The sequence below is a fragment of the Cervus canadensis genome, chromosome 8 (assembly GCF_019320065.1).
Source record: "Cervus canadensis isolate Bull #8, Minnesota chromosome 8, ASM1932006v1, whole genome shotgun sequence".
Taxonomy (NCBI): Eukaryota; Metazoa; Chordata; class Mammalia; order Artiodactyla; family Cervidae; genus Cervus; species Cervus canadensis.
Genome location: NC_057393.1, coordinates 44117285 through 44133085, shown reverse-complemented (window position 1 = coordinate 44133085; position 15801 = coordinate 44117285).

The following is a 15801-nucleotide window of genomic DNA, read 5'->3' as shown; positions in this document are numbered from 1 at the left end:
TTCTTTTTCTAGTCCAAACTATATAGCATATTAAAAAGCAGAGACATTTTTGCCAACAGAAGTCCATCTAGTCAAAGCTATGATTTTTCCAGTAGTCATGTATTGATGTGAGAGTTGGACTATAAAGAAAGCTGAGCACCGAAGAATTGATAATTTTGAACTGTAGTGTTGGAGAAGACTCTTAAGAGTCCCTTGGACTGCAAGGAGATCCAACCAGTCCATCCTAAAGGAAATCAGTCCTGAATATTCACTGGAAGGACTGATGCTGAAGCTGAAGCTCCAATACTTTGGCTACCTGATGTGAAGAACTGACTCATTTGAAAAGACCCTGATGCTGGGAAAGATTGAAGGCAGGAGGAGGAGGGGATGACAGAGGATGAGATGGTTAGATGGCATCACCGATTTGATGGACATGAGTTTGAGTAAGCTCCGTGAGTTGGTGATGGACAAGAAAACCTGGCGTGCTGCAGTCCAATGGAGCCACTTGGACATGATTGAGTGACTGAATTGAACTTGAACTTCTTTTTCTGAATAAAATAATGATAATCTTTTCTCCTATTTCTGGTTCCCTAGTGTCAAAAAAGAAAGTGCCAAGCCACACTTCCATTCTCACTATTTACTCAGCATGTGTTATGCATTTGGCTTTAGCATAAGCATTTGATCCTGTTTATCTAATTTATCCTTATGACATACCTTGAGACATAGGGAGTAGGTTTACTTTCTGAGGATGAAGAACTTAGGCAATTTCCTCCATCCTTACATGGGTGACGAACAGGAAAGAGAAGATTTGAATCTGGACTCCTGATTCTAAAGTCAAACTTCGAGAGCCACACCAAAATATTTTCTGTTGATGAATATCACATTTAATCTCAGACATATTAATCACCAAAAGTAAATATTATAATTGAGCTAAATGTATTTGTGATAATAAAATAATTTATATATTCAGTAAGGTGGAATATTATTTAAGTTATCTCCATTCTTGCCAAACTTCTGTAAAAATCTTTAATAACTTAATAAGGCACTGCAAAGATGCAGCAGCTTCAAAGTTAAAATTTGGCATTTCTGAGTGCAATAATACCCCACACTTGTATTCAGATTACTCTATACTGATCTACAGACATTTTCTTCTGAGAGGGTATCAAGTCATCAAGAGACAAATTGAGTACTCAGTGTGGTTGTTTGTGGGTAGAATGCATCCTGGAGTGAGGGTGGAATTCAATCTCATCCTTGCACGCCCAGAGCCTAACTAACAGAGCATGTAACAGGAGGGTCTGCTCATGGGTTCCTTTAGGAAAACAAACCACAGTACAGAAGCTCTCAGAATAAAACATATAAAAGAAATGTAAGCACATATACACAAAGATGAAGATAAATAATCTCTATATGAACCTACTACAAAATATGGAAAATAAATGCTGATAATTTGAGGACATGGAAATAATTTTGAGCTCTTGAATGTAAGGTGCTAACTACATAAAGTTGATATAAATGGCAAGCTTTAAATCAAATACTGGCTATCTTTCCTAATGCTAACTCCAAGAAAAAAAAAATAAGTTAACTTGTAATATATGATTGTTTAAAGTACATTGACCATGGGTAACTTCTCCGTATTAATCATTTAACTTCATGAGTTAAATGTATTTTAGGATAAGAGATTTGTACAACTATTCCATGGGTTTAATGAATACATGAGCTCTGAGGACTTCCAATAACAACTAGAAATGTTAACTGAAACTTAAATGAACTGTCTTTTGCCAAGAGCACTGCACCTCACATTGGTTGTTTGCCTTTGAAGCAACTAATACTCATATTTCTAGACCAGTGGGGCTTCCTAGGAGGCATGGTGGTAAAGAATCTGCCTGTTAATGCAGGAGCGGCAAGAGACATGAGTTCATTCCCCTGGATCGGGATGATCCCCTGGAGTCTGAAATGGCAACCAGCTCCAGTGTTCTTGCCTGGAAAATTCCATGGGCAGAGGAGCCTGGTGGGCAACAGTCTATGGGGTCACAAAGAGTTGGACATGACTGAGGAACTGAGCATGCTCGGTACACATAAGTCACCGTGTTCTATATATTACGTCTTCATTCTTTAGATGACTTTAGAAGTCTTACCGATTGCCATTCAATAAGAATCAATAAGAAAGATGGGTAAAATAATACTATTACTTTGAAAAGTACAGTTTTCTATGTGGGTTTCCATGTGGCACAGTGGTATAAAATCCACTTGTCAGCGTAGGAGATGTGCATTAGATCCTTAGATCAGGAAGATCCCCTGGAGTAGGAAATGGCAACCCACTCCAATATTCTTGCCTGGGAAATTCCATGTACAGAGAAACCTGGCGGGCTACAGTCCATGAGATCGTAAAGAGTCAGCCACGACTGAACAACTGAACATGCACGCATGCACACACACAAATTATGAAGACATTCCATCACTTTTTCAAATCTTGGAAAAACCAAAGGCCAGATATTGATAAAGAAATGGTAATAGAGTGACTCTACTAACTCAGTCTCACATTCAACTCTCACATAACCCACACATTCTCATAAGTACATAGGTGTAAAACAATTAAGTCTATTAATTACATGCTGATAATTACATTTACAATTTAAAATAATTTCATTATAAATGGGTAGTCCCTTTACCATTCCAGGCATCAATTTTGCCATCGGTCAAACTGTATTAAAAATCCTCATAAATTTCTATACTGGCCAAATCAAGTTTTATTTTGAAGATGCATCTAGGGTAATTCACTTTAAAGGGGATTTGTTAATGTATTTAATAGCAAATTGTAATTATTTTTGGAACACTTGTGACCCATTTTCTCTCCATTAATCTACTGAATTCCTGTGACAAATTTCTGCAATCTGAATGGCTTAAAACAACAGAAATTTATTATCATCCAGCTGTGGAGACTGGCAGTCTGAAATCAATGTGTCAGTAAGGTAATTCCTCCCAGGGGCTCTGAGGCGCATACTCCATGCTACTACTACATACTCCACGTTACTCAATACTCCATACTCTACCATCCTAGTCTCTGGTGACTGCCTGCAATCTCTGATGTTCCGTAGCTTATAGTTGCATAATGTCAGTCTCTGTCTCCAGCTTCACATACCTTTCCCCAGTATTTCTCCTCTTCTATAGAGTCTTCTCCTTTGCTTGTAGGGACACATTGAATTCAGGTCTCACCTGACTAATTCACAATGAGCTCTTCTTGAGATCCTTAACTTGATTATACCTGAAAACTCTCTTTCCAAATGAGGTTACATTCGCAGGTATTGGAGGTAGGACTTGGACATGTCTTTTTGAGGGCTACTATAAAATGCACTACAATTAAGTGGGTAATACCAAAGTAACTGATATATCAGCTTCAGGTAACTTTCTTTCAATATTTCTCTTCAAAAAGATTAGGGAAAAAAAACCCTCTTCCATTGAAGGTTATAGGATGAATAATCATTTTCATCAATGGGCTAGAATTATTTATGATCTATACATTAGCATAAAAGCACTTTTCAAGTTGGTTCATATTTGTTTGGACATACTCTTGAAGTGATTACATTATATTCCATTTTGTTGTCTTGATTTGCATGTATGTCTTTAACTCTGCTAGTATACATATATTTCTAATTGCACAAACTTTCAAGAGGGGCTTCCCAAGGGGCTCAGTGATAAAATATCAGCCAGGAATGAAGGAGATGCAGGTTTGATCCCTGGGTGCGGAAGATCCCTTTGAGAAGGAAATGACAATCCAATACAGTATTATTGCTTGGGAAGTCCCCTGGACGGAGGAACCTGGCAGGCTATAGTCCAAGTCCATGGACTCTCAAAAGAGTTAGATGTGACTTAGCAACTAAACAACAAAGACCTTCAAGAGACGTTTATGAACGGGAAATGATATAATCATAGCAATGACAATAATAAAGCAAAATATAAAAAGTCATAGAAGAAGCAAGATAGGAAAGATAGTTTGATGTAGGGGCAAGCAAGAAATATAAAAGAAAATGAAAATTGTTTTCAGAGTTCAGAAAATTCTGTAGAGACAGAAAACAAAGAAAGTAAACAAAAATAAGACTTGAATTAGAAGCTAGCTACTAGCATTGGTTATTCCTTTTGTGTCACTCTAAATCCCTGTGGTTTCACCTCTTATTCCACTCGTAGCTATGGCAACTAGCTCACTAGGCTTGGCTAGTCTGGAGCAGGTACAGTGCTTTTTGACCAGAGGCTTTTATGATGTTCTAGCCAGTCTGAATCCTGGGAATGTGCTTAGCCTTCACTCATGAACAAGCTGGAATTGTTAGACAGTTAACACCCCTAGGACAACATCTGACCAATGGAGAGCAGGAATCAATTGATAAACCTATGTCCTTTCTTCCTTGAACAACTATTTCTGAGGTACACTTTATAAGCCATTTGTAGAGGTCTTGGTGATCAAGCAACAAATTAACTATCACTATGGGCAACTTAGAAATGCAATCTTATATTGGCTATTTCACTGCCCTAATCTCACTCTTGCTTCTTGGCCTCAAATTCTCAAATTATTAATAATTTCTCAAGAATAAACTTTTTTCCTGGATTTGTTCTCAAAAACACCTACGCTAAACATTATCTTTTCCTCTGGTTTATGAAATGAATTACAATTATCTTAAAAATGGTTTTATATTAAAATAAGCCTAAATTTTGAAAATAGTTTTTTTGGAAATTCATGTACACTGAGCTAAATAATGAAGTTTTATTCTAGCTTAATTTTACTCCTGAGGATAGTAATTGCTGCTGCTGCTGCTGCTAAGTCACTTCAGTCATGTCCAACTCTGTGCAACCCCAGAGACGACAGCCCACCAGGCTCTCTGATTCTTGGGATTCTCCAGGCAAGAGCACTGGACTGGGTTACCATTTCCTTCTCCAATGCATGAAAGTGAAAAGTGAAAGTGAAGTCGCTCAGTCGTCTCCAACTCTTCGCGACCCCATGGACTACAGCCTACCTGCTCCTCAGTCCATGGGATTTTCCAGGCAAGAGTACTGGAGTGGGGTGCCATTGCCTTCTCCAGATAATAATTGCTATTATTATTAAAAATAAAACAATAACTAAAAGCTTATTATTAATACATCTAGTTTTGTTCAGACAGAAGTTGTTCTAGGAAACTCAAGTTAACAAAAGTTTTATATCTTTAATTAAATGTTTACTCTCTAATTTATTTTTAAATTTTAATTTTTTTCAGTTCCATCAAGAAACAGAGCTTTATTTTCTTTTGGCTGCACTGTGGTGGCATGTAGGATCTCGGTTCTTCAATCAGGGATTGAGCCTACACCATCTGCACTGAATCTTAACCCCTGAGCCACAAAGAAAGGCCCTACTCTCTTCTTTATACAACTTGATATTGATTATGTACATTGTTTTTAAAGTTGTTTATTTACTTCTAGGTGAAAGAAAGGAGAAATATGATGTATAGTATGACAACTGTTGTGCTTTATAATGTGGAGAAATCCATTTATATTTAGTGATTAAAACACATTTTGTAGCAGGTATTATGCTAGCTATTAAAGCAATGATGAGCTTGGCACTCCTGAAGAAGCCTAGTAATGTAGAGCATTCGATCAAGTAACTAAGATTGGAAGCATAGGAAGAGAAGTGAAACAGGATTTGGTGGTTCAAGGACTATTTCACAAAAGGCTTGGTCTCTAAACTGAGAGGTAAAATTTCCAGTGAAATCAATATTTTTAGAAAACCACTGACATGATAAGATAAATGTCTTATTATTAACTTTTAATATATTCAGAGATAAGACAATTAACCTGGACATTTAATTGTATTAAATTCTTGGGGGTTTTAAGAAAGATCACTGTCAGATTTAAGACTTGGCATATTGAAGTCTTGGTGAGATGATGTTTCCCTAATTCTTTATTTCTTTTCTTTGGCTTAATTACTTTCTTGGTAACTTGTAACATTTTATTTTAAGGATTATACTGAGAACAGACTGTCACTTCAGAGTGTGATCTGGTTTTAAAAAATAACCTTAATTTCCCTACATCAGATTGCTTATAAAGTCGTCTCCATTTTTTCATTTCCTAATTTATAATAACCTTATTCCTTTTACTATGTAGAAAATTTAACTGTAGAAAATTCAATTAATCCACATCATATTTGGGTATAGTCTTACCCTTGTAAGCTTGACATATAAGCATTTGTTATTTACATTTCAAATAATTACTTTAATATGTCTTTTTTCCTAAGCAATTAGCAAACTGGTTCTTTGGAAACTTCTGTATTTTTCTTATCATATAATAATTCCAAAGGGACAAATATGTTTTATTTAATGGTCCTCTGTATGTCCTTTCAGGGCTTCCCAGGGGTAGCTCAGTGGTAAAAGAATCCAGTTGCTAATGTAGGAGACACAGGAGATGCCGGTTTGATCCCTGGATTTCGAAGATCCCCTGCAGTGGGAAGTGGCAGCCCACTCAGTATTCTTGCTGGGAAAATTGCATGGTCAGAGGAACCTGGTGGGCTATAGTCCAAAGAGTCAAATATGACTGGGCATGCACGCACATGTCCTTTGGATGAGAGCAGATGATTGAATACTTTTAGTTTGCTTCTTAAGCACAGGAAAAAGGAAAAGCCAATTAGATTGGTAACATTCTGCCATCTGTTACTGCTTACTTTACTGGTCCTCTAGGATATCACACCTCAGTGGCAGAAAATGCGGCTTGGTCTTTGATCTGCCCAATGTTCAGATTCTCCTCTGGTTCTTGTCAGCAATTAGATTTCTGGCATTTTTCTCTGCCTCTCCTTCTCCATCTCTTTCTCTTACTCCTTCCTACTTTCCTAACTCCCTCTCAGCTTCTCTACCTAAATGGAAGCAATCGAGGCAGTTTTTGTACAAATTGATCTCCCATAAAGGTCAGAAGAAATACAAATTTAATTTGGCCTCAAGCCTAAACCATGTTCTACTTGTTAGCTCTTTTTCAGGAAAAAAAAAAATCTATGTTGATATTTGAGCAACTATGTATCCTATCTATGCCTTTTCAGTTTTTTTGAATGTATATTTTATTTGATAAGACTCCGAAGGGGAGGATGGGTGAGAATTAGACCTTGAATGTCTAATGCAGTATGATATGAGAAGTAGATTTATTAGTCTGGTAAGGGAGATATACAAAATTCATCAAAAAAGATTAAAAAAATTTTTTTTTCTGTGCCTACTTCTATGCACAATGCAGTTAATAAAACTATCAAGACATCGTCCAGAAACAGAAGCTTATAATCCCATTTGAAAAGGCGAGGCAAACAACAAGAGCACTTGCAGGTTGATGCTGAGCTGGAATTGGGAGTTTTTCACCCAAGTTTGATTTCTGCTGAGCCCTGAAAAAAGTGTTCTGAAAAAACTAAGAGGACAATCCATTGGCGAAACTGGTTTGACTCTCACTTAAAATGCAAATCTAGTCTCCTTCAAAAGAAAAGTTGATTGATTTTGAAATATTAAGTATATAAAATATGATCACAAAAAGAAATACTTGAAATGCGATTAACTTTTTTTCATTGGCTGATATTTAATTGAGTCCTTGGGGAAAATGCCTTAAGTTAATGTCATGAAATCTACTCCTCTGTACTTGCATGCATTAGAAGTCTCCAATTAAATGCTATTAATTAACCATGAACTAGTTGAAAATCAGTTTGTTCTCAAAATGTAATATAGTACAGAGTGGTCTTTGAGAATATTCATTTTGCTATGGTTCTAAGAAATTTAAGATGAGGAAATATCATCTTCTAAAGTTTTATTCAGTGAAAAGTAGATATAAAGTTGGAACCTAATTTTCTGAATTATTGGATGATATTTTATTTCTGTCTATAATAGATCAGTTGTTTATACAGAGAAAAATAAATATGTTATCTTATTAATAATCATCATGGACCAAATGGTAGAAAAATCTCCCACTACAGTTCAGTTCAGTCGCTCAGTCCTGTCCGACTCTTTGCGAACCCATAAACCGCAGCATGCCAGGCCTCCCTGTCCATCACCAATTCCCGGGAGTCCACCGAAACCCATGTCCATTGATCCTACTACATGTGAGTTATAAAAAGTTATGCAATAACTGAAACTAGGTCATATGATCCCCACTTGAATTATTATAAGGTTGGGCCAAACACATTGCTTGCTGGTTGGGCTAAATTGCTTCATTAGATGAGTGCTGGGACCACAGAGGAACAGGAAAAAAGTACAATTTACAATACTTTTCGGGGATAAATTGGCTTTGCCAAATGTTTTTACGCTAGAGAAAATGCTCCAAGTACAATTTTTCTAGGATTCTAGAGGTTATCCCTCTCAGACTGTGGTTCTCAACTTTGACTGCACATTAGAATCACATAGGGAGATTTTAAAATTCCATTCCCAGGCTTCACACTAAATCAATTAAGCAACAATCTCTGCATAACAATCTCTGCATATGGCACCAAGGTATTGGTACTTTTTAAAGTTCCCCAGTGAGTCCAATGTGCGGCCAAATTTGAAAACTAGTCCTCTGAGGGTATGAGGATTCCCTCAATTAACAATCCTTTAGAACAGTTGTCAATGCTGTCTCCAAGGGTTTTGTTTATTTTTTTAAAAACTATTTTTATATCTTATCCTTAAAATAACACAAAGCTTTTTTCTTATATTTTTAAAGATAGGATGATTTATTACTTAAAAATAAAAGTGAACAATCTTTCTTCTATAAAAGGTGTTTAAAAGAGGTCATTTCCTCTGAATTTGAGGCAAAAGATTTTCCATACCTTTGAGAAGCAATCTACCTGACTCAGCTTCACACATGTCCTGAGGACACTGCTTCTTCTAACTTACTTTCAAACAGAGCAGAGATTTGTTTTCCTAACACAAGCAGAGGACCATTGAAAATGATAAAAAAAGTAATGTGGTTAACAGAATGGGCTTCAGTGTGCAGTAAACCTTGACCTGCATTCCTTAATATTCTCCTCAATGTGCCTACATTTTAGATACACTTTTTTTGGACTATAGACCCCTGACTCCCTTTTTATAGGGCATTTATTAATTATTTAGAAAGCTTGCAATTTTAAGTTCTTTCCCAGATTCTTTGGAATATATGTAAATATCCTCCCAGCTTTTATCCAGTTTTACAATCCAGGATATGTCTTTCTCAAGAACCTGAGGACTTGTTTCTTTGAAATGTCAGCACTGAAGGAGAAAATACTCCTATCTTTCAGTTTCCATAAGAGGGTAGGAGCCTAACATCAATAAATAACAATTAACAAGCCCCGATGGCCTAATTTGCAAACACAATGTGCTCAATACATCCTTATAATCAACCCCTTCCCAGTCTTCCCAACATCTTCAGTACTTTTCCACTTTTCAGTGCTTAAAACCCTCCTGCTTTTTGCTTCAGTGGAGTTAAGTTCAGTCTCTTGCTCATATTGGAATGGTTTTGAACAAGTCTCCCTTGGCTGTTTAACTTGTCTGGGACAATTTTTATTCTGACTACCCATGTTTCATATCTGCTTCACCAGTTACTAGGTGCAAGATACCGGGGTAAAGTGTTTCAACTCTCTATAAACTTCCTTTAGCAAAATAGAAAGAAAATGATAGTACTATTTACCATACTTAGAACAACCATAGGGTTGTTCTAAGAACAAACTGTATTAGTTAATGTTTCTAGTAATGGGTTTCAATTATGTATTTTCACAAGCCAAGGCATGTGAGGGCAAAAGGATGGATTCTCAAAGCAAAATAGAGGTGATCTTGCCAGCAGAATTGAAGCATGGGCAGATAAAAATAGCATAATGCTAGTTGTTGTTGTTATAATTACTACCAGTAAGGAGTAGTCCAGTCTAAATAAGAACACCTTCTTCTACCACAAGTCTTCATTAAAGTTAATCATGTAACGTAAGTACAACTATATGTAATCATCAGGTCAACTATATATAATTTTCTGATTATTGAAAACTTTCTGTTGAAATAAGCAGTTCAAGAAATTGAAAATGACTGAAAACTCAGTTGTAATTTTTTTTTTTTCAGTTGTAATTTTTTAGATATAATGACACTTGGAAATGTCCAAGAGGAAGCCCTGGTGCACAGGCCAGAAGCTCTTTGTTCAAGCATTGCCTCTGTCATTACTCTCCATGTGTAGTTTGAGTGAAATGGTTCTTCTCACCTTCTTGAATGTCATGTATATATTATATATATATAATATATATATTTTTTTTTTCTCTAGTGGTTTGCTGGAACCTCTCTGCTGTACTTCTGTACTCCCACAAAGGTGTTCTTGTCTGTGTGTGTTTGTCAAAACTGAAGTTACTATGTGGAGATGAGGGACTTCCCAGGTGGCACTAGTGGTCAAGAACCCACCTGCCAATGCAGGATACATAAGAGATATGGTTGGATCCCTGGGTAGGGAAAATCCCCTGGAGGAAGGCATGGCAACCAACCCACTGTAGTATTCTTGCCTGGAGAATCCCATGGACAGAGGCACCTGGCAGGCTATGGTCCATAGTGTCGCGAAGAGCTGAACATGACTGAAGTGACCTAGCATGCATGCATGGGGAGACAAAGATGGAAAACTTCTGCCATCTTGCTCATAATCCCCATTTCTTAAGTGTAAGCTGTGCCTATGACTTCTTTTCAAAGAGTGCGGGCACGTGTGCTAAGTCACTTCAGTCATATCTGACTCTTTGCAATGCTATGGACTGTAGCCTGCCAGGCTTCTCGGGTCATGGGATTCTCCAGGCAAGAATACTGGAGTGGGTTGCCATACCCCCCTCCAGGGTATCTTCCCATCCAGGGATTGAACCACGTCTCTTATGTCTCCTGCATCGGCAGACAGGCTCTTTACCACTACCAAAGTGCACATAGTGGAAATAGGGATAGAAAGATAACTTTACAGAAAAAAAAAATCTTACAAAGACAATATCATCAGTAATAAATCACAGTCAAAGTATGTTCCCTTAATATGATGTTTTGGAGAGAATAAAAAAAAAAAAGCTACTTGAACTAATATGAGTTTAGCAAGGTTGTGGGATATTATATTAATTTATGAAACTAATTTTATTTGTATATACTAGCAATAAACAACCAGATATAGAAATTTAAAAATATTCACAAAAGCAGCACACTTTAGCAATGAAGAGATAATGATGACAAATAAGCACATGACAAGATGCTTGATGCCATTAGTCTTAAGAGAAATGTATATTAAAACCACAAATGCATACTACCGACACATTTTAAAAAGGCTAAGTTTTACTACACGTGGTATTAATTAGAATGTGGAGCAACTGGGACTGTCATCAAGTTCTTGTGGGAATGTAAAATGATACAAACACTTTGGGTGAAAAGTTTTGCATTTGTCTGAAAAAAATTAACATACACTTACCATATGTTTCAGACATTTCACTTCTAAGTGTTTACCTGGATATCTGAAAGCATGTGTTCATAAAAGTCTTTACACTGGTATTCATAACAATTGCATCTGTAATAGCCAAAACCAAAAAACAATTTGAATATTCACTATCAGATGAATAGATGAATTAACTGTTATATTTATACAATGGAATACTACTTAGCAATACAAAGAATAAAATATTGATACACAGCATAATATCTATGATTCTCAAAATGATTATGCTAAGTGAATAAAAAGACCAAAGAGTACATAGTTTTTAAGAACACAAATAAATCTATAGGTATTCGGGGATGGAGTGAAGCATGGTAGTGTGAAAGGCAGAGATTATAAAGGAGCAAAATTTGGGTGTGATAGCTCTATTCATTATTACAAAAGTTTTACATGTGTGTAAAAATTTAGCAAATTTTACAATTTAAATATTAAAACATTGATTAAACTTCAGTAATAGTATTTATGGAGTAGAGATCAGGTAAATAAAGTCACTCCTTTTAAAGAAAAGATAAATTGAGCAGGCTGGAACCAAACCCTGTGCAAGCAGTTTTCTCGAGTAAGTGTCAGATTCTCAAGGTTGACTCCAAGCCTTGGAAAAAGTTATTAACATGGAAAAATTCTTATAGTTATCTCTTTGTTTTACAAGTGACTCTTCAAATGACAGAATATTTATCACATTTGAACTTTTTCTGCAATTTTGTTCTAAATGAAAATTAACCTGGCAAATGTAGTTAACATTAATGGGTTATTAATTAGTTCTGCAGAGAGAGTATGCTTATTTTAAAAGGCTGGCTTAAAACACACAGTTGGCTTTAGATGTGAAAATCAAAGATCTTAGCTGCAGATTCATTTGCTTAACAGGATTTTCTGGAACAGAATACCATCTCTTCTTTTAAATTGATTTCCCACCTGTGTTCGAGCAACTTAAAATTCATAACTTCCTTGTGGGGCTGATTGGATAGGAGAATGGGAATGCAATCAACAGTGGCAACATGCAACCAGACTTGTATGAGTTAAATAGTAACAGAAGAATTATAACATAAACATACCTGAAAATATACCATGTGCTTTGTATAACGAATATAGATGTATGCCATTTTTAAAATGTAAACAACCAATTTTTTTGTTAATTAAATATTAGAGCCACAACATAATTGTCAGTGAATTGGCTTGTTAGAATTCAGAGTATTGGAGGACATTTTCATTTTTTTCCTATACAAGAACTTACCACAAGCTCACTTTATTGAAAAACTTTATGTGGCAGGAAGATTCAGAGTCAAGATGCAAGGACCAAGAGCTTCCTCTCATAACCTACACGCTTTGGTAATGTGATTCTGAGACAAAAGTAATTAAGCTTGAGAATGTAGGTAAAAAATAGATTATGAGCACGATGATATTGACCATTATGCCTTTGGTTTCTTCACTGTTGAGGACTAAAAAATAAATCTGGCATAGAAAAATCAAGTGGAATAAAAAATTACCTACTCTTGAAAATGACATTTTAATTAGCATATTTATCATGAGTTTTTCTATTGTATTAGTGCTTAGCATTAAACTCTCAGTAAAAAGTTAATGAGAATTTAGTTAAATTGCATTAAATCTATGTTACACATTTTATAAAATATTATAAGGACATATCTGAATACTATGCCAGTGTTCCAATGGCCAGTTTTCTAATGGCTAATCCATGCCTTAAATATTTATTTCCCTAGTTATTAAAGAACTAACAAAGATATATTAAAAAAAACATTTGAAATACTAAGTCCTTCCCTCAATAATTGAAAAAATGCTTTCTCTTTATACAAAATGTCAACTAATTTAACAAACAGTAATAATGGAGAGTGAAAAAGTTGGCTTAAAGCTTAGCATTCAGAAAACTAAGATCATGGCATCTGGTCCCATCACCTCATGGGAAATAGATGGGGAGACAGTGGAAACAGTGTCAGACTTTATTTTTTTGGGCTCCAAAATCACTGCAGAAGGTGACTGCAGCCATGAAATTAAAAGACGCTTACTCCTTGAAAGGGAAGTTATGACCAACCTAGACAGCATATTAAAAAGCAGAGACATTACTTTGCCAACAAAGTTCTGTCTGGTCAAGGCTATGGTTTTTCCAGTGGTCATGTATGGATGTGAGAGTTGGACTGTGAAGAAAGCTGAACGCCAAAAAATTGATGCTTTTGAACTATGGTGTTGGAGAAGACTCTTGAGAGTCCCTTGGACTGCAAGGAGATCCAACCGGTCCATCCTGAAGGAGATCAGTCCTGGGTGTTCATTGGAAGGACTGATGCTGACGCTGAAACTCCAATACTTTGGCCACCTCATGCAAAGAGTTGACTCATCGGAAAAGCCCCTGATGCTGGGAGGGATTGGGGGCAGGAGGAGAAGGGGACAACAGAGGATGAGATGGCTGGATGGCCATCACCGACTCGATGGGCATGAGTTTGAGTAAACTCCGGGAGTTTGTGATGGACAGAGAGGCCTGGCGTGCTGCGATTCATGGGGTCGCAAAGAGTTGGACAGGACTGAGCGACTGAAATGAACTGAACTGAACTGAATAACTTAAAATGCATGCATTCTCTGTAATACAAATTCTAAATTTTTTGAGAAAAATGAGTTCAGTTATCTGTCTGAAAAACTTTTTTGTGTATATGTTAGTAATGCAAGATCCATTTAAACGCAAAATGTAAGTGCAAAATTCAAGTTTCGCTTTTTTGGAAATTTCTGGAATTTTATTCCAAATATTTGTAATCTGTGATTGGTTGAATCTCCAGATGTTCAACCAATGGATATGGAGGATCAATTGCACAGTTACTTCTGGGAGAAATTAAAATAATTTCTTTACCTCATGATATAATAATTTCAGATGACTTGTAAATAGTTTTGCAAAGCGGAATTTGAAATATAAAAATATTGCTTTAATTTGACAATCCAAGTTGCACTTCATGTTTACATAGCACTGACTCATATGAGTTCATTATGGGAATTTTCAACCAAGTTGAAAACCCTATGGTTTTACTCTATTTTTATTAAGTTCAAGAATACCTGATTAAAAAAAAAAAATAGTTAAACTAGCTTAGAAAAATTGAAGCTCCAAAAATGGAACAACTCTTTAATAAATGCCATACTTTAAACACAGGGGACACAGAGAGTGTAAATCAGCCAGTGTACAGTGTTAATATGTTGTTGTTTAGTCCAAGTCATGTTCCACTCTTTTGCAACCTCATGGACTGCAGCCTGCCACGTTCCTCTGTCTTTGGGATTTCCCAGGTAAGAATACTAGAGTGGGTTGCCATTCCCTTCTTCAGGGGATCTTCCCGACCCAGGGATCAAATCTGAGTCTCCTGCATTACAGGGTTCCTTACCATCTGACCCACCAGGGAAGCCTCCATACCACCCCAAAGTTCCTTCTCTCTGCTGTGCGTATTTGCTTGTGTATGTGCCTGTATGATAAGAATGCTTAGTATGAGATCCACTTGACATTTCTAATTTTCACTGATCAAAGAGAAAGTAATATAATTTTGTGTTTACATTTCTTTTAAATTAAGCAAAATGTAAGCTTACTTCTGTAATCATTTGCAACCTGCCTGAATTTGGACAGTCCTCAATATCTGTTTCATTTTCCATTTCGTTAAATTGTGGACAATAAAAGTACATTTTCAATGAAGTTTTGTGAGAATTAAGTAAAATCCTATAAATAAGGTGATTTTTTGTTTGTTTACATGATGCCATGGGTAGACAAAAGAAACTAACAGACCAGGACCACACTGTCAAGTGGTAGCACACACAAACACAATCAGGTGATCTCTGGTGCATGTGCTAAGTTGCTTCAGTTGTGTCCGACTCTTCGTGACCTTATGGATGTAGCCGCTAGGTTCCTTAGTCCATGGGATTCTCCAGGTAAGAATACAGGAGTGGGTTGCCATGCCCTTCTCCAGGGGATTTCTCAACCAGGGATCAAACCTGCATTTCTTGCATCTCCTGCATTGGCAGACATGTTTTTTTACCATTAGCGCCACCTGGGAAGACCCCAAGTGATCTCTTAATCTAGTGCTATTGTGTGCATGCCAAGCTGCTTCAGTTGGGTCCGGCTCGTTGCAACCCCATGGACTGTAGCCTGCCAGGCTCCTCTGTCCATGGAATTCTCCAGGCGAGAATACTGGAGTAGGTTGCCACGCACTCATCCAGGAATCTAGTGCTATTGTTAAGCCACAAATTAAATAAGTTGGGGGAGAATAGGAATAGATAAATGAAACAGAAGAAAAGGCACCATAAAACAATACTGTCTTATTTCCAGGTAAATGACAAGAATTAGTCAGTGTATAGCTTTCTAGTTGAAGGACAGGACTTTCCTTAGTGCTAAAGTCAAGAGATGAAAGGGCTTCCATTTCAATGATACCAGTATAAGAA